The sequence below is a fragment of the Haliotis rufescens genome, unplaced genomic scaffold, assembly GCF_023055435.1.
Source record: "Haliotis rufescens isolate VD_foot unplaced genomic scaffold, xgHalRufe1.0.p SCAF_14, whole genome shotgun sequence".
Taxonomy (NCBI): domain Eukaryota; kingdom Metazoa; phylum Mollusca; class Gastropoda; order Lepetellida; family Haliotidae; genus Haliotis; species Haliotis rufescens.
In genome coordinates, this window is record NW_025963824.1 from 3,856,339 (window position 1) to 3,877,709 (window position 21,371).

The 21,371-nt window shown below is 46.9% G+C and overlaps 1 protein-coding gene across 2 annotated transcripts in view; it reads left to right on the plus strand.

Annotated features, from left to right (window-relative positions):
* Positions 1–21,371, plus strand: part of LOC124123574 (serine/threonine-protein phosphatase 6 regulatory ankyrin repeat subunit A-like) — a 407,486-nt gene that overhangs the window by 226,846 nt on the left and 159,269 nt on the right. The window lies entirely within an intron of this gene.

The window sequence follows — 21,371 nt, forward strand, 5'->3', positions numbered from 1 at the left end:
TGTGCAACGTGAACGTGCCATCGGCATGTTGCAGACGGGAACGTCCGTAGCTGAAGTCGCAAGGACGATGGGTTGTAGTCGACGGACTGTTTATGATTTACAGACGCGTCTACAGCAAACGGGTACCACCGCTGATCGCCATCGGCCAGGTCGACCACGTGTTACCATTTAGTTGCTAAAGTTTCTTTTTGACGTCAGTTTATATACCCTGTTACATTGTATTTTTCCCTGTTACATGCTATATACCCTGTTACATTGTATATTCCCTGTTGCATACTATATACCCTGTTACACCCTATGTAAGTTGTCCCACCAAACATATGTTTTGTACAAAGTGACCTGATACTGTAATAATGCCAGTAACATCGTGGTGTTGCTGGTATTTCATGACACATTGTGTAACAGTTCTAGTTATTTGACAACCTTCAATTACGTCCTCTGCTTCTGTGTATCACATGACCCGAGTCAGTGCTGTGAGAAGCATGCGGTGATCTAACAATCCAACAGCTGGTATAGGGAGATACTTCTGAAAGATACACAGAAGTGTGGGGTACACAGGAAGAACATGTGGTAATTTTCCACGTGTATATTCAACAGGTGTTCACATTTACAAATTGCTCATACTATTGAAACACGAGCAGGTACTGCTGTAACTGTGTATATATTTTTCACGTGACATTTGCTTTTTGTAACATTGGTCAAATAAAACACTTAACTCCATCAGGAATCTTCCTTCAGTCATTGATATGATATGGCTTAAACTACAGAGGATTCTATCCTGTCCTAATGTGCAACACATACATATAGAATACTAAACGAGCCCCCGTGTAATACCAATTTTATGAAACTCGTGAATAGTTGTGGTATCTGACTCGCTTTCGCTCGTCAGATACCACAACTATTCACGAGTTTCATAAAATTGGTTTTACACGAGAGCGAGTTTAGTATTTTATTTATTACTTGTCATTTATATAATGTTTTTAGAATTATACTGTTGAGTGTAAATAGGCTGACACCTTCACGATCTTTGTTATAATCCAATTGAGTTTAACAGAATAATACTTCAAACACGTCAAAAGTTGAAACGTATTAATTTAATATCATACAATGGTCCACCTTTCGAATTCAGGCGTTCGTCCCACAAAATTATCGTAGTGCTAAGGCTATCACAACTCACATAATTTAACTTAGACTAACGACTGTCGTTGCGCTAGAGTACGCCTTGTGGCCTTCCACGCCTTGTGGAACGGGGCCTTGTACCTCAAAGTTTACAATCACGTCACAATACCCGATGACGTAATTTGTTGATTTTTATTGCAAGATCCATCGGCGAAACAATGCCATGTGACGTCAGCCTAGCAACAAGGTTGCTGGGGTCATCGAGTGTGCATAAGCTCCTCCCAGTGATCTATCATCTCCACACACAATATCGTTGAATAAGCCAAGGGATGTTGAGAGCTTTCAATATTTGTTCGTGAAACGTGTTCCGAGAGTACATAAGCACGCGTTTTGGTATTACACAATGTGTAATAAAGCTGTATGTTTATTAAACGGGTGATCTCTTCACGGGCAAGTAATAAAACTAATTCTCACATTCGTCACAACATGAGTCGATGTTGGACACATCCTACATTTACGTCATCAGTCTATAGAGACCCACATCCATCACTCATTCATCACATCAGGAGTCGATGTTGAACACATCCTACCTTTACGTCATCAGTCAATATAGACACACATCCATCACTCACTCTCTCACTCATCACATCAGTAGCCGATGTTGAACACATCCTTCCTTTACGTCATCAGTCGATATAAACCAACATCCATCACTCACTCTCTCACCCATCCCATCCTACCTTCAAGCCATCAGTTGATAGAGACCCACATATACTGTCAATATGTGTGGTTGTGTGTCTCAGACTTAAGTAACTGAAGGACCTTCTGGTGGTGTGAGTTATTCTGTCAATATGTGTTGTTGGGTGTCTCAGACTAAAGTAACTGAAGGACTTTCTGGTGGTATGAGTTATTCTGTCAATATGTGTGGTTGTGTGTCTCAGACTTAAGTAACTGCAGGACTTTCTGGTGGTGTGAGTTATTCTGTCAATATGTGTGGTTGTGTGTCTCAGGCTAAAGTAACGGAAGGACTTTCTGGTGGTGTGAGTTATTCTGTCAATATGTGTTGTTGGGTGTCTCAGACTAAAGTAACTGAAGGACTTTCTGGTGGTATGAGTTATTCTGTCAATATGTGTGTTTGAAATTCTCATAATGAGGTCTGACTTAGTGAATTGTTTGTCTGGTGGTGTCAATATTCTGTCAATATGTGACTATGAATGGTGTGACTTTGTCCGATTGTGACTCCTGTGAGATTGGACTCCTTAATTAAACAGAAAACAAGTCATTATTTGAGTTTGTTTTATTCTCTTGTTTTTGTTCCTCGGACTTCCGTTCCTTTTCTGATGATCTTCATCAGTGTTCAATAATCTCAGCTGGATAAACCTACACTAACATACATGGCTTTATACCTCCAGCAGTTGTCTCCCTTACATCGGCTAGGTGCTCAGTAATATCAAATGGATAAACCTACGCTATCTGCATGGCTCTAAATACACAGCAGTTGTTTCCCCTGATGTATCAGAACTTATTTTACTGCTACTTATGCGAACATTATTGTCTTTCTAGGAGAGACAAAAATTATTCAGGGGAGATAACTACAGCTGAATAGAAATAAGTGCAGCTGAAACGGAGACAAATAAATCAGGGGACGTAAAAGTAAAGGTAGTGAGATGACTGTTTTTGAAGAGCAGTCAAATTATTACTCGGGGGAATAACAATGTACTAAGGGGAATAACTGTGTACTAAGGGAAATAACTGCATCCAGACCACTTATAGATCAGGGGAGACAACTGTCTCTGAACACAGCTGAAGGTGGTGCTACACAACTACCCTGGCAGCTGTAACTGAAGGACGAACTAAAATCAAATGAAAAAGTGGATGAGTGTAATACATAGACATAATCACAACCTTGCACATAACATGACCAATAAAATATAAATAGATTGTGTGTGATATGGTTGTCCCAGTAAACAGGGCACCTGCTGTAGATTCTGGATGGACAGTGTGTTGGGTCTGACTTGATATCCTGCTCCTAGTGTCAAGCATGCTCACAGTAGATCTTCTTCAGGTCTGACTTGATATCCTGCTCCTAGTGTCAAGCATGCTCACAGTAGATCTTTTTCAGGTCTAAATGATATCCTGCTCCTGGTGCCAAGCATGCTCACAGTAGATCTTTTTCAGGTCAGACTTGATATCCTGCTCCTCATGTCAAGCATGCTCACAGTGGATCTTCTTCAGGTCTGACATGATATCCTGCTCCTAGTGCCAAGCATGCTCACAGTAGATCTTCTTCAAAGTTCAAAGTTCTTCAAACTGGAGTATTTTGACATTAAAATGTTGCCAGTTGAGGAATGTTTTATGACAGAGGCTAATTCTTGACATTTTGCTATACAGCTGATACAAACTGAAGTATTACCTGGTCACAATAATGTCATGACCAACATGTTTGATGTGTGGCCTGTTGTTGTGGCATAGTTCGATAGATGCTGCCAGGGAGAGAGAGAGAGTGAAGGAACCACAGATGGAAGGATGACAGAAAAAGAAGATACAGTGAAAAATCTGTACGCATACAGTGCGATGCCCTCTCTTGATGACCTACAGACCAGACACTGGAAACAATGTTACTGACGGTGACTGAAATCAAGAGGATGTTGCTGTCTTTGGGTGACGATAGAGGAGAAACATCTGTGGCCTGATATGAGAGCTGTATATGCTGACATCAGCAAATGCTTGGACCTAGTCCGTCCTCCTGTATGTCATGTAAAACAATGACTGAAGGTGTTCAGATCGGAGGCCTGAATTTCTGTCTAAAACTATCCCCGGTGCTGGCTACACTGTCGATATAGAGAAAATTATGTTACTAATAGACTGACAGTGTCCAGATCGGAGGCCTGAATTTCTGTCTAAAATTGTTACTGGTGCTGGCTACAATGTCGATATAAAGAAAATTATGTTACTAATGGACTGACAATGTTCAGATTGGAATTTCTGGACTACAAAGACCCACAGCAGATACAGAGGACGTGGTGTACAACCAGTGTTGGCTACAGTGTAGATACAGAGGGCGTGGTGTACAACTAGTGTTGGCTACAGTGTAGATACAGAGGACGTGGTGTACAACTACTGCTGGCTACAGTGTAGATACAGAGGACGTGGTGTACAACCAGTGTTGGCTACAGTGTAGATACAGAGGACGTGGTGTACAACTAGTGCTGGCTACAGTGTAGATACAGAGGACGTGGTGTACAACCAGTGTTGGCTACAGTGTAGATACAGAGGTCGTGGTGTACAACTAGTGCTGGCTACAGTGTAGATACAGAGGACGTGGTGTACAGCTAGTGCTGGCTACAGTGTAGATACAGAGGACGTGGTGTACAACCAGTGTTGGCTACAGTGTAGATACAGAGGTCGTGGTGTACAACTAGTGCTGGCTACAGTGTAGATACAGAGGACGTGGTGTACAACCAGTGTTGGCTACAGTGTAGATACAGAGGACGTGGTGTACAACTAGTGCTGGCTACAGTGTAGATACAGAGGACGTGGTGTACAACTAGTGCTGGCTACAGTGTAGATACAGAGGACGTGGTGTACAACTACTGCTGGCTACAGTGTAGATACAGAGGACGTGGTGTACAACTAGTGCTGGCTACAGTGTAGATACAGAGGACGTGGTGTACAACCAGTGTTGGCTACAGTGTAGATACAGAGGACGTGGTGTACAACTAGTGCTGGCTACAGTGTAGATACAGAGGACGTGGTGTACAACCAGTGTTGGCTACAGTGTAGATACAGAGGTCGTGGTGTACAACTAGTGCTGGCTACAGTGTAGATACAGAGGACGTGGTGTACAGCTAGTGCTGGCTACAGTGTAGATACAGAGGACGTGGTGTACAACCAGTGTTGGCTACAGTGTAGATACAGAGGTCGTGGTGTACAACTAGTGCTGGCTACAGTGTAGATACAGAGGACGTGGTGTACAACCAGTGTTGGCTACAGTGTAGATACAGAGGACGTGGTGTACAACTAGTGCTGGCTACAGTGTAGATACAGAGGACGTGGTGTACAACTAGTGCTGGCTACAGTGTAGATACAGAGGACGTGGTGTACAACTACTGCTGGCTACAGTGTAGATACAGAGGACGTGGTGTACAACTAGTGCTGGCTACAGTGTAGATACAGAGGACGTGGTGTACAACTAGTGCTGGCTACAGTGTAGATACAGAGGACGTGGTGTACAACTAGTGCTGGCTACAGTGTAGATACAGAGGACGTGGTTTACAACTAGTGCTGGCTACAGTGTAGATACAGAGGACGTGGTGTACAACTAGTAGTGGCTACAGTGTAGATACAGAGGACGTGGTGTACAACCAGTGTTGGCTACAGTGTAGACCCAGAGGACGTGGTGTACAACTAGTGCTGGCTACAGTGTATATACAGAGGACGTGGTGTACAACTACTGCTGGCTACAGTGTAGATACAGGGGACGTGGTGTACAACTAGTGCTGGCTACAGTGTAGATACAGAGGACGTGGTTTACAACTAGTAGTGGCTACAGTGTAGATACAGAGGACGTGGTGTACAACTACTGCTGGCTACAGTGTAGATACAGAGGACGTGGTGTACAACCAGTGTTGGCTACAGTGTAGATACAGAGGACATGGTGTACAACTAGCGCTGGCTACAGTGTAGATACAGAGGACGTGGTGTACAACTAGTGCTGGCTACAGTGTAGATACAGAGGACGTGGTTTACAACTAGTAGTGGCTACAGTGTAGATACAGAGGACGTGGTGTACAACTAGTGCTGGCTACAGTGTAGATGCAGAGGACGTGGTGTACAACTAGTGCTGGCTACAGTGTAGATACAGAGGACGTGGTGTACAACCAGTGTTGGCTACAGTGTAGATACAGAGGTCGTGGTGTACAACTAGTGCTGGCTACAGTGTAGATACAGAGGACGTGGTTTACAACTAGTAGTGGCTACAGTGTAGATACAGAGGACGTGGTGTACAACTAGTGCTGGCTACAGTGTAGATACAGAGGACGTGGTGTACAACTAGTGCTGGCTACAGTGTAGATACAGAGGACGTGGTGTACAACCAGTGTTGGCTACAGTGTAGATACAGAGGTCGTGGTGTACAACTAGTGCTGGCTACAGTGTAGATACAGAGGACGTGGTGTACAACTAGTGCTGGCTACAGTGTAGATACAGAGGACGTGGTGTACAACCAGTGTTGGCTACAGTGTAGATACAGAGGTCGTGGTGTACAACTAGTGCTGGCTACAGTGTAGATACAGAGGACGTGGTGTACAACCAGTGTTGGCTACAGTGTAGATACAGAGGACGTGGTGTACAACTAGTGCTGGCTACAGTGTAGATACAGAGGACGTGGTGTACAACTAGTGCTGGCTACAGTGTAGATACAGAGGACGTGGTGTACAACTACTGCTGGCTACAGTGTAGATACAGAGGACGTGGTGTACAACTAGTGCTGGCTACAGTGTAGATACAGAGGACGTGGTGTACAACTAGTGCTGGCTACAGTGTAGATACAGAGGACGTGGTGTACAACCAGTGTTGGCTACAGTGTAGATACAGAGGACGTGGTGTACAACCAGTGCTGGCTACAGTGTAGATACAGAGGACGTGGTTTACAACTAGTAGTGGCTACAGTGTAGATACAGAGGACGTGGTGTACAACTAGTGCTGGCTACAGTGTAGATACAGAGGACGTGGTGTACAACTAGTGCTGGCTACAATGTAGATACAGAGGACGTGGTGTACAACTAGTGCTGGCTACAATGTAGATACAGAGGACGTGGTGTACAACTAGTGCTGGCTACAGTGTAGATACAGAGGACGTGGTGTACAACTAGTGCTGGCTACAGTGTAGATACAGAGGACGTGGTGTTCAACTAGTGCTGGCTACAGTGTAGATACAGAGGACGTGGTGTACAACCAGTGTTGGCTACAGTGTAGATACAGAGGACGTGGTGTACAACTAGTGCTGGCTACAGTGTAGATACAGAGGACGTGGGGTAGAACTAGTGGTGGCTACAGTGTAGATACAGAGGACGTGGTGTACAACCAGTGTTGGCTACAGTGTAGATACAGAGGACGTGGTGTACAACTAGTGCTGGCTACAGTGTAGATACAGAGGACGTGGTGTACAACCAGTGTTGGCTACAGTGTAGATACAGAGGTCGTGGTGTACAACTAGTGCTGGCTACAGTGTAGATACAGAGGACGTGGTGTACAGCTAGTGCTGGCTACAGTGTAGATACAGAGGACGTGGTGTACAACCAGTGTTGGCTACAGTGTAGATACAGAGGTCGTGGTGTACAACTAGTGCTGGCTACAGTGTAGATACAGAGGACGTGGTGTACAACCAGTGTTGGCTACAGTGTAGATACAGAGGACGTGGTGTACAACTAGTGCTGGCTACAGTGTAGATACAGAGGACGTGGTGTACAACTAGTGCTGGCTACAGTGTAGATACAGAGGACGTGGTGTACAACTACTGCTGGCTACAGTGTAGATACAGAGGACGTGGTGTACAACTAGTGCTGGCTACAGTGTAGATACAGAGGACGTGGTGTACAACTAGTGCTGGCTACAGTGTAGATACAGAGGACGTGGTGTACAACTAGTGCTGGCTACAGTGTAGATACAGAGGACGTGGTTTACAACTAGTGCTGGCTACAGTGTAGATACAGAGGACGTGGTGTACAACTAGTAGTGGCTACAGTGTAGATACAGAGGACGTGGTGTACAACCAGTGTTGGCTACAGTGTAGACCCAGAGGACGTGGTGTACAACTAGTGCTGGCTACAGTGTATATACAGAGGACGTGGTGTACAACTACTGCTGGCTACAGTGTAGATACAGGGGACGTGGTGTACAACTAGTGCTGGCTACAGTGTAGATACAGAGGACGTGGTTTACAACTAGTAGTGGCTACAGTGTAGATACAGAGGACGTGGTGTACAACTACTGCTGGCTACAGTGTAGATACAGAGGACGTGGTGTACAACCAGTGTTGGCTACAGTGTAGATACAGAGGACATGGTGTACAACTAGCGCTGGCTACAGTGTAGATACAGAGGACGTGGTGTACAACTAGTGCTGGCTACAGTGTAGATACAGAGGACGTGGTTTACAACTAGTAGTGGCTACAGTGTAGATACAGAGGACGTGGTGTACAACTAGTGCTGGCTACAGTGTAGATGCAGAGGACGTGGTGTACAACTAGTGCTGGCTACAGTGTAGATACAGAGGACGTGGTGTACAACCAGTGTTGGCTACAGTGTAGATACAGAGGTCGTGGTGTACAACTAGTGCTGGCTACAGTGTAGATACAGAGGACGTGGTTTACAACTAGTAGTGGCTACAGTGTAGATACAGAGGACGTGGTGTACAACTAGTGCTGGCTACAGTGTAGATACAGAGGACGTGGTGTACAACTAGTGCTGGCTACAGTGTAGATACAGAGGACGTGGTGTACAACCAGTGTTGGCTACAGTGTAGATACAGAGGTCGTGGTGTACAACTAGTGCTGGCTACAGTGTAGATACAGAGGACGTGGTGTACAACTAGTGCTGGCTACAGTGTAGATACAGAGGACGTGGTGTACAACCAGTGTTGGCTACAGTGTAGATACAGAGGTCGTGGTGTACAACTAGTGCTGGCTACAGTGTAGATACAGAGGACGTGGTGTACAACCAGTGTTGGCTACAGTGTAGATACAGAGGACGTGGTGTACAACTAGTGCTGGCTACAGTGTAGATACAGAGGACGTGGTGTACAACTAGTGCTGGCTACAGTGTAGATACAGAGGACGTGGTGTACAACTACTGCTGGCTACAGTGTAGATACAGAGGACGTGGTGTACAACTAGTGCTGGCTACAGTGTAGATACAGAGGACGTGGTGTACAACTAGTGCTGGCTACAGTGTAGATACAGAGGACGTGGTGTACAACCAGTGTTGGCTACAGTGTAGATACAGAGGACGTGGTGTACAACCAGTGCTGGCTACAGTGTAGATACAGAGGACGTGGTTTACAACTAGTAGTGGCTACAGTGTAGATACAGAGGACGTGGTGTACAACTAGTGCTGGCTACAGTGTAGATACAGAGGACGTGGTGTACAACTAGTGCTGGCTACAATGTAGATACAGAGGACGTGGTGTACAACTAGTGCTGGCTACAATGTAGATACAGAGGACGTGGTGTACAACTAGTGCTGGCTACAGTGTAGATACAGAGGACGTGGTGTACAACTAGTGCTGGCTACAGTGTAGATACAGAGGACGTGGTGTTCAACTAGTGCTGGCTACAGTGTAGATACAGAGGACGTGGTGTACAACCAGTGTTGGCTACAGTGTAGATACAGAGGACGTGGTGTACAACTAGTGCTGGCTACAGTGTAGATACAGAGGACGTGGGGTAGAACTAGTGGTGGCTACAGTGTAGATACAGAGGACGTGGTGTTCAACTAGTGCTGGCTACAGTGTAGATACAGAGGTCGTGGTGTACAACTAGTGCTGGCTACAGTGTAGATACAGAGGACGTGGTGTACAACTAGTGCTGGCTACAGTGTAGATACAGAGGACGTGGTGTACAACTAGTGCTGGCTACAGTGTAGATACAGAGGACGTGGTGTTCAACTAGTGCTGGCTACAGTGTAGATACAGAGGACGTGGTTTACAACTAGTAGTGGCTACAGTGTAGATACAGAGGACGTGGTGTACAACTAGTGCTGGCTACAGTGTAGATACAGAGGACGTGGTGTACAACTAGTGCTGGCTACAATGTAGATACAGAGGACGTGGTGTACAACTAGTGCTGGCTACAATGTAGATACAGAGGACGTGGTGTACAACTAGTGCTGGCTACAGTGTAGATACAGAGGACGTGGTGTACAACTAGTGCTGGCTACAGTGTAGATACAGAGGACGTGGTGTTCAACTAGTGTAGGCTACAGTGTAGATACAGAGGACGTGGTGTACAACCAGTTTTGGCTACAGTGTAGATACAGAGGACGTGGTGTACAACTACTGCTGGTTACAGTGTAGATACAGAGGACGTGGGGTTCAACTACTGCTAGCTACAGTGTAGATACAGAGGACGTGGTGTACAACTACTGCTGGCTACATTGTAGATACAGAGGACGTGGTGTACAACTAGTGTTGGCTACAGTGTAGATACAGAGGTCGTGGTGTACAACTAGTGCTGGCTACAGTGTAGATACAGAGGACGTGGTGTACAACTAGTGCTGGCTACAGTGTAGATACAGAGGACTTGGTGTACAACTAGTGCTGGCTACAGTGTAGATACAGAGGACGTGGTGTACAACTAGTGCTGGCTACAGTGTAGATACAGAGGACGTGGTGTACAAGTAGTGCTGGCTACAATGTAGATACAGAGGTCGTGGTGTACAACTAGTGCTGGCTACAGTGTAGATAGAGAGGACGTGGTGTACAACTACTGCTGGCTACAGTGTAGATACAGAGGACGTGGTGTACAACTAGTGCTGGCTACAGTGAAGATACAGAGGACGTGGTGTTCAACTAGTGCTGGCTACAGTGTAGATACAGAGGACGTGGTGTACAACCAGTGTTGGTTACAGTGTAGATACAGAGGACGTAGTGTACAACTAGTGCTGGCTACAGTGTAGATACAGAGGACGTGGTGTTCAACTAGTGCTGGCTACAGTGTAGATACAGAGGACGTGGTGTACAACTAGTGCTGGCTACAGTGTAGATACAGGGGACGTGGGGTTCAACTACTGCTGGCTACAGTGTAGATACAGAGGACGTGATTAACAACTAGTAGTGGCTACAGTGTAGATACAGAGGACGTGGTGTTCAACTAGTGCTGGCTACAGTGTAGATACAGAGGACTCGGGGTTCAACTAGTGCTGGCTACAGTGTAGATACAGAGGACGTGATGTACAACTATTGCTGGCTACAGTGTAGATACAGAGGACGTGGTGTTCAACTACTGCTGGCTACAGTGTAGATACAGAGGACGTGGTGTACAACTAGTGCTGGCTACAGTGTAGATACAGAGGACGTGGCGTACAACTAGTGCTGGCTACTGTGTAGATACAGAGGACGTGGGGTTCAACTACTGCTGGCTACAATGTAGATACAGACGACGTGGTGTACAACTAGTGCTGGCTACAGTGTAGATACAGAGGACGTGGTGTACAACTACTGTTGGCTACAGTGTAGATACAGAGGACGTGGTGTACAACTAGTGCTGGCTACAGTGTAGATACAGAGGACGTGGTGTACAACTAGTGTTGGCTACAGTGTAGATACAGAGGACGTGGTGTACAACTAGTGCTGGCTACAGTGTAGATACAGGGGACGTGGTGTACAACTAGTGCTGGCTACAGTGTAGATACAGAGGACGTGGTGTACAACTAGTGCTGGCTACAGTGTAGATACAGAGGACGTGGTGTTCAACTAGTGCTGGCTACAGTGTAGATACAGAGGACGTGGTGTACAACCAGTGTTGGCTACAGTGTAGATACAGAGGACGTGGTGTACAACTAGTGCTGGCTACAGTGTAGATACAGAGGACGTGGGGTACAACTAGTGGTGGCTACAGTGTAGATACAGAGGACGTGGTGTTCAACTAGTGCTGGCTACAGTGTAGATACAGAGGACGTGGTGTACAACTACTGCTGGTTACAGTGTAGATACAGAGGACGTAGTGTACAACTAGTGCTGGCTACAGTGTAGATACAGAGGACGTGGTGTACAACTACTGCTGGTTACAGTGTAGATCCAGAGGACGTGGTGTACAACCAGTGTTGGCTACAGTGTAGATACAGAGGTCGTGGTGTACAACTACTGCTGGCTACAGTGTAGATACAGAGGACGTGGTGTACAACCAGTGTTGGCTACAGTGTAGATACAGAGGTCGTGGTGTACAACTAGTGCTGGCTACAGTGTAGATACAGAGGACGTGGTGTACAACTAGTGCTGGCTACAGTGTAGATACAGAGGACGTGGTGTACAAGTAGTGCTGGCTACAATGTATATACAGAGGTCGTGGTGTACAACTAGTGCTGGCTACAGTGTAGATACAGAGGACGTGGTGTACAACTACTGCTGGCTACAGTGTAGATACAGAGGACGTGGTGTACAACTACTGCTGGCTACAGTGTAGATACAGAGGACGTGGTGTTCAACTAGTGCTGGCTACAGTGTAGATACAGAGGACGTGGTGTACAACCAGTGTTGGTTACAGTGTAGATACAGAGGACGTAGTGTACAACTAGTGCTGGCTACAGTGTAGATACAGAGGACGTGGTGTTCAACTAGTGCTGGCTACAGTGTAGATACAGAGGACGTGGTGTACAACTAGTGCTGACTACAGTGTAGATACAGAGGACGTGGTGTACAACCAGTGTTGGCTACAGTGTAGATACAGAGGACGTGGTGTACAACCAATGCTGGCTACAGTGTAGATACAGAGGACGTGGTTTACAACTAGTAGTGGCTACAGTGTAGATACAGAGGACGTGGTGTACAACTAGTGCTGGCTACAGTGTAGATACAGAGGACGTGGTGTACAACTAGTGCTGGCTACAATGTAGATACAGAGGACGTGGTGTACAACTAGTGCTGGCTACAATGTAGATACAGAGGACGTGGTGTACAACTAGTGCTGGCTACAGTGTAGATACAGAGGACGTGGTTTACAACTAGTAGTGGCTACAGTGTAGATACAGAGGACGTGGTGTACAACTAGTGCTGGCTACAGTGTAGATACAGAGGACGTGGTGTACAACTAGTGCTGGCTACAGTGTAGATACAGAGGACGTGGTGTACAACTAGTGCTGGCTACAGTGTAGATACAGAGGACGTGGTGTACAACCAGTGTTGGCTACAGTGTAGATACAGAGGTCGTGGTGTACAACTAGTGCTGGCTACAGTGTAGATACAGAGGACGTGGTGTACAACTAGTGCTGGCTACAGTGTAGATACAGAGGACGTGGTGTACAACCAGTGTTGGCTACAGTGTAGATACAGAGGTCGTGGTGTACAACTAGTGCTGGCTACAGTGTAGATACAGAGGACGTGGTGTACAACCAGTGTTGGCTACAGTGTAGATACAGAGGACGTGGTGTACAACTAGTGCTGGCTACAGTGTAGATACAGAGGACGTGGTGTACAACTAGTGCTGGCTACAGTGTAGATACAGAGGACGTGGTGTACAACTACTGCTGGCTACAGTGTAGATACAGAGGACGTGGTGTACAACTAGTGCTGGCTACAGTGTAGATACAGAGGACGTGGTGTACAACTAGTGCTGGCTACAGTGTAGATACAGAGGACGTGGTGTACAACCAGTGTTGGCTACAGTGTAGATACAGAGGACGTGGTGTACAACCAGTGCTGGCTACAGTGTAGATACAGAGGACGTGGTTTACAACTAGTAGTGGCTACAGTGTAGATACAGAGGACGTGGTGTACAACTAGTGCTGGCTACAGTGTAGATACAGAGGACGTGGTGTACAACTAGTGCTGGCTACAATGTAGATACAGAGGACGTGGTGTACAACTAGTGCTGGCTACAATGTAGATACAGAGGACGTGGTGTACAACTAGTGCTGGCTACAGTGTAGATACAGAGGACGTGGTGTACAACTAGTGCTGGCTACAGTGTAGATACAGAGGACGTGGTGTTCAACTAGTGCTGGCTACAGTGTAGATACAGAGGACGTGGTGTACAACCAGTGTTGGCTACAGTGTAGATACAGAGGACGTGGTGTACAACTAGTGCTGGCTACAGTGTAGATACAGAGGACGTGGGGTAGAACTAGTGGTGGCTACAGTGTAGATACAGAGGACGTGGTGTTCAACTAGTGCTGGCTACAGTGTAGATACAGAGGTCGTGGTGTACAACTAGTGCTGGCTACAGTGTAGATACAGAGGACGTGGTGTACAACTAGTGCTGGCTACAGTGTAGATACAGAGGACGTGGTGTACAACTAGTGCTGGCTACAGTGTAGATACAGAGGACGTGGTGTTCAACTAGTGCTGGCTACAGTGTAGATACAGAGGACGTGGTTTACAACTAGTAGTGGCTACAGTGTAGATACAGAGGACGTGGTGTACAACTAGTGCTGGCTACAGTGTAGATACAGAGGACGTGGTGTACAACTAGTGCTGGCTACAATGTAGATACAGAGGACGTGGTGTACAACTAGTGCTGGCTACAATGTAGATACAGAGGACGTGGTGTACAACTAGTGCTGGCTACAGTGTAGATACAGAGGACGTGGTGTACAACTAGTGCTGGCTACAGTGTAGATACAGAGGACGTGGTGTTCAACTAGTGTAGGCTACAGTGTAGATACAGAGGACGTGGTGTACAACCAGTTTTGGCTACAGTGTAGATACAGAGGACGTGGTGTACAACTACTGCTGGTTACAGTGTAGATACAGAGGACGTGGGGTTCAACTACTGCTAGCTACAGTGTAGATACAGAGGACGTGGTGTACAACTACTGCTGGCTACAGTGTAGATACAGAGGACGTGGTGTACAACTAGTGTTGGCTACAGTGTAGATACAGAGGTCGTGGTGTACAACTAGTGCTGGCTACAGTGTAGATACAGAGGACGTGGTGTACAACTAGTGCTGGCTACAGTGTAGATACAGAGGACTTGGTGTACAACTAGTGCTGGCTACAGTGTAGATACAGAGGACGTGGTGTACAACTAGTGCTGGCTACAGTGTAGATACAGAGGACGTGGTGTACAAGTAGTGCTGGCTACAATGTAGATACAGAGGTCGTGGTGTACAACTAGTGCTGGCTACAGTGTAGATAGAGAGGACGTGGTGTACAACTACTGCTGGCTACAGTGTAGATACAGAGGACGTGGTGTACAACTAGTGCTGGCTACAGTGTAGATACAGAGGACGTGGTGTTCAACTAGTGCTGGCTACAGTGTAGATACAGAGGACGTGGTGTACAACCAGTGTTGGTTACAGTGTAGATACAGAGGACGTAGTGTACAACTAGTGCTGGCTACAGTGTAGATACAGAGGACGTGGTGTTCAACTAGTGCTGGCTACAGTGTAGATACAGAGGACGTGGTGTACAACTAGTGCTGGCTACAGTGTAGATACAGGGGACGTGGGGTTCAACTACTGCTGGCTACAGTGTAGATACAGAGGACGTGATTAACAACTAGTAGTGGCTACAGTGTAGATACAGAGGACGTGGTGTTCAACTAGTGCTGGCTACAGTGTAGATACAGAGGACTCGGGGTTCAACTAGTGCTGGCTACAGTGTAGATACAGAGGACGTGATGTACAACTATTGCTGGCTACAGTGTAGATACAGAGGACGTGGTGTTCAACTACTGCTGGCTACAGTGTAGATACAGAGGACGTGGTGTACAACTAGTGCTGGCTACAGTGTAGATACAGAGGACGTGGCGTACAACTAGTGCTGGCTACTGTGTAGATACAGAGGACGTGGGGTTCAACTACTGCTGGCTACAATGTAGATACAGACGACGTGGTGTACAACTAGTGCTGGCTACAGTGTAGATACAGAGGACGTGGTGTACAACTACTGTTGGCTACAGTGTAGATACAGAGGACGTGGTGTACAACTAGTGCTGGCTACAGTGTAGATACAGAGGACGTGGTGTACAACTAGTGTTGGCTACAGTGTAGATACAGAGGACGTGGTGTACAACTAGTGCTGGCTACAGTGTAGATACAGGGGACGTGGTGTACAACTAGTGCTGGCTACAGTGTAGATACAGAGGACGTGGTGTACAACTAGTGCTGGCTACAGTGTAGATACAGAGGACGTGGTGTTCAACTAGTGCTGGCTACAGTGTAGATACAGAGGACGTGGTGTACAACCAGTGTTGGCTACAGTGTAGATACAGAGGACGTGGTGTACAACTAGTGCTGGCTACAGTGTAGATACAGAGGACGTGGGGTACAACTAGTGGTGGCTACAGTGTAGATACAGAGGACGTGGTGTTCAACTAGTGCTGGCTACAGTGTAGATACAGAGGACGTGGTGTACAACTACTGCTGGTTACAGTGTAGATACAGAGGACGTAGTGTACAACTAGTGCTGGCTACAGTGTAGATACAGAGGACGTGGTGTACAACTACTGCTGGTTACAGTGTAGATCCAGAGGACGTGGTGTACAACCAGTGTTGGCTACAGTGTAGATACAGAGGTCGTGGTGTACAACTACTGCTGGCTACAGTGTAGATACAGAGGACGTGGTGTACAACCAGTGTTGGCTACAGTGTAGATACAGAGGTCGTGGTGTACAACTAGTGCTGGCTACAGTGTAGATACAGAGGACGTGGTGTACAACTAGTGCTGGCTACAGTGTAGATACAGAGGACGTGTGTACAAGTAGTGCTGGCTACAATGTATATACAGAGGTCGTGGTGTACAACTAGTGCTGGCTACAGTGTAGATACAGAGGACGTGGTGTACAACTACTGCTGGCTACAGTGTAGATACAGAGGACGTGGTGTACAACTACTGCTGGCTACAGTGTAGATACAGAGGACGTGGTGTTCAACTAGTGCTGGCTACAGTGTAGATACAGAGGACGTGGTGTACAACCAGTGTTGGTTACAGTGTAGATACAGAGGACGTAGTGTACAACTAGTGCTGGCTACAGTGTAGATACAGAGGACGTGGTGTTCAACTAGTGCTGGCTACAGTGTAGATACAGAGGACGTGGTGTACAACTAGTGCTGGCTACAGTGTAGATACAGAGGACGTGGTGTACAACCAGTGTTGGCTACAGTGTAGATACAGAGGACGTGGTGTACAACCAATGCTGGCTACAGTGTAGATACAGAGGACGTGGTTTACAACTAGTAGTGGCTACAGTGTAGATACAGAGGACGTGGTGTACAACTAGTGCTGGCTACAGTGTAGATACAGAGGACGTGGTGTACAACTAGTGCTGGCTACAATGTAGATACAGAGGACGTGGTGTACAACTAGTGCTGGCTACAATGTAGATACAGAGGACGTGGTGTACAACTAGTGCTGGCTACAGTGTAGATACAGAGGACGTGGTGTACAACTAGTGCTGGCTACAGTGTAGATACAGAGGACGTGGTGTTCAACTAGTGCTGGCTACAGTGTAGATACAGAGGACGTGGTGTACAACCAGTGTTGGCTACAGTGTAGATACAGAGGACGTGGTGTACAACTAGTGCTGGCTACAGTGTAGATACAGAGGACGTGGGGTACAACTAGTGGTGGCTACAGTGTAGATACAGAGGACGTGGTGTTCAACTAGTGCTGGCTACAGTGTAGATACAGAGGACGTGGTGTACAACTACTGCTGGCTACAGTGTAGATACAGAGGACGTGGTGTACAACTAGTGCTGGCTACAGTGTAGATACAGAGGACGTGGTGTACAACTACTGCTGGTTACAGTGTAAATACAGAGGACGTGGGGTTCAACTACTGCTAGCTACAGTGTAGATACAGAGGACGTGGTGTACAACTACTGCTGGCTACAGTGTAGATACAGAGGACGTGGTGTACAACCAGTGTTGGCTACAGTGTAGATACAGAGGTCGTGGTGTACAACTAGTGCTGGCTACAGTGTAGATACAGAGGACGTGGTGTACAACTAGTGCTGGCTACAGTGTAGATACAGAGGACGTGGTGTACAACTAGTGCTGGCTACAGTGTAGATACAGAGGACGTGGTGTACAACTAGTGCTGGCTACAGTGTAGATACAGAGGACGTGGTGTACAAGTAGTGCTGGCTACAATGTAGATACAGAGGTCGTGGTGTACAACTAGTGCTGGCTACAGTGTAGATACAGAGGACGTGGTGTACAACTACTGCTGGCTACAGTGTAGATACAGAGGACGTGGTGTACAACTAGTGCTGGCTACAGTGTAGATACAGAGGACGTGGTGTTCAACTAGTGCTGGCTACAGTGTAGATACAGAGGACGTGGTGTACAACCAGTGTTGGTTACAGTGTAGATACAGAGGACGTAGTGTACAACTAGTGCTGGCTACAGTGTAGATACAGAGGACGTGGTGTTCAACTAGTGCTGGCTACAGTGTAGATACAGAGGACGTGGTGTACAACTAGTGCTGGCTACAGTGTAGATACAGGGGACGTGGTGTTCAACTACTGCTGGCTACAGTGTAGATACAGAGGACGTGGTTTACAACTAGTAGTGGCTACAGTGTAGATACAGAGGACGTGGTGTTCAACTAGTGCTGGCTACTGTGTAGATACAGAGGACGTGGGGTTCAACTACTGCTGGTTACAATGTAGATACAGAGGACGTGGTGTACAACTAGTGCTGGCTACAGTGTAGATACAGAGGACGTGGTGTACAACTACTGCTGGCTACAGTGTAGATACAGAGGACGTGGTGTACAACTAGTGCTGGCTACAGTGTAGATACAGAGGACGTGGTGTACAACTAGTGTTGGCTACAGTGTAGATACAGAGGACGTGGTGTACAACTAGTGCTGGCTACAGTGTAGATACAGAGGACGTGGTGTACAACTAGTGCTGGCTACAGTGTAGATACAGAGGACGTGGTGTACAACTAGTGCTGGCTACAGTGTAGATACAGAGGACGTGGTGTACAAGTAGTGCTGGCTACAATGTAGATACAGAGGTCGTGGTGTACAACTAGTGCTGGCTACAGTGTAGATACAGAGGACGTGGTGTACAACTACTGCTGGCTACAGTGTAGATACAGAGGACGTGGTGTACAACTAGTGCTGGCTACAGTGTAGATACAGAGGACGTGGTGTTCAACTAGTGCTGGCTACAGTGTAGATACAGAGGACGTGGTGTACAACCAGTGTTGGTTACAGTGTAGATACAGAGGACGTAGTGTACAACTAGTGCTGGCTACAGTGTAGATACAGAGGACGTGGTGTTCAACTAGTGCTGGCTACAGTGTAGATACAGAGGACGTGGTGTACAACTAGTGCTGGCTACAGTGTAGATACAGGGGACGTGGTGTTCAACTACTGCTGGCTACAGTGTAGATACAGAGGACGTGGTTTACAACTAGTAGTGGCTACAGTGTAGATACAGAGGACGTGGTGTTCAACTAGTGCTGGCTACTGTGTAGATACAGAGGACGTGGGGTTCAACTACTGCTGGTTACAATGTAGATACAGAGGACGTGGTGTACAACTAGTGCTGGCTACAGTGTAGATACAGAGGACGTGGTGTACAACTACTGCTGGCTACAGTGTAGATACAGAGGACGTGGTGTACAACTAGTGCTGGCTACAGTGTAGATACAGAGGACGTGGTGTACAACTAGTGTTGGCTACAGTGTAGATACAGAGGACGTGGTGTACAACTAGTGCTGGCTACAGTGTAGATACCGGGGACGTGGTGTACAACTAGTGCTGGCTACAGTGTAGATACAGAGGACGTGGTGTACAACTAGTGCTGGCTACAGTGTAGATACAGAGGACGTGGTGTACAACTAGTGCTGGCTACAGTGTAGATACAGAGGACGTGGTGTACAACTACTGCTGGCTACAGTGTAGATACAGAGGACGTGGTGTACAACTACTGCTGGCTACTGTGTAGATACAGAGGACGTGGTGTACAACTAGTGCTGGCTACAGTGTAGATACAGAGGACGTGGTGTACAACTAGTGCTGGCTACAGTGTAGATACAGAGGACGTGGTGTACAACTACTGCTGGTTACAGTGTAAATACAGAGGACGTGGGGTTCAACTACTGCTAGCTACAGTGTAGATACAGAGGACGTGGTGTACAACTACTGCTGGCTACAGTGTAGATACAGAGGACGTGGTGTACAACCAGTGTTGGCTACAGTGTAGATACAGAGGTCGTGGTGTACAACTAGTGCTGGCTACAGTGTAGATACAGAGGACGTGGTGTACAACTAGTGCTGGCTACAGTGTAGATACAGAGGACGTGGTGTACAACTAGTGCTGGCTACAGTGTAGATACAGAGGACGTGGTGTACAACTAGTGCTGGCTACAGTGTAGATACAGAGGACGTGGTGTACAAGTAGTGCTGGCTACAATGTAGATACAGAGGTCGTGGTGTACAACTAGTGCTGGCTACAGTGTAGATACAGAGGACGTGGTGTACAACTACTGCTGGCTACAGTGTAGATACAGAGGACGTGGTGTACAACTAGTGCTGGCTACAGTGTAGATACAGAGGACGTGGTGTTCAACTAGTGCTGGCTACAGTGTAGATACAGAGGACGTGGTGTACAACCAGTGTTGGTTACAGTGTAGATACAGAGGACGTAGTGTACAACTAGTGCTGGCTACAGTGTAGATACAGAGGACGTGGTGTTCAACTAGTGCTGGCTACAGTGTAGATACAGAGGACGTGGTGTACAACTAGTGCTGGCTACAGTGTAGATACAGGGGACGTGGTGTTCAACTACTGCTGGCTACAGTGTAGATACAGAGGACGTGGTTTACAACTAGTAGTGGCTACAGTGTAGATACAGAGGACGTGGTGTTCAACTAGTGCTGGCTACTGTGTAGATACAGAGGACGTGGGGTTCAACTACTGCTGGTTACAATGTAGATACAGAGGACGTGGTGTACAACTAGTGCTGGCTACAGTGTAGATACAGAGGACGTGGTGTACAACTACTGCTGGCTACAGTGTAGATACAGAGGACGTGGTGTACAACTAGTGCTGGCTACAGTGTAGATACAGAGGACGTGGTGTACAACTAGTGTTGGCTACAGTGTAGATACAGAGGACGTGGTGTACAACTAGTGCTGGCTACAGTGTAGATACAGGGGACGTGGTGTACAACTAGTGCTGGCTACTGTGTAGATACAGAGGACGTGGTGTACAACTAGTGCTGGCTACAGTGTAGATACAGAGGACGTGGTGTACAACTAGTGCTGGCTACAGTGTAGATACAGAGGACGTGGTGTACAACTACTGCTGGCTACAGTGTAGATACAGAGGACGTGGTGTACAACTACTGCTGGCTACTGTGTAGATACAGAGGACGTGGTGTACAACTAGTGCTGGCTACAGTGTAGATACAGAGGACGTGGTGTACAACTAGTGCTGGCTACAGTGTAGATACAGAGGACGTGGTGTACAACTAGTGCTGGCTACAGTGTAGATACAGAGGACGTGGTGTACAACTAGTGCTGGCTACAGTGTAGATACAGAGGACGTGGTGTACAAGTAGTGCTGGCTACAATGTAGA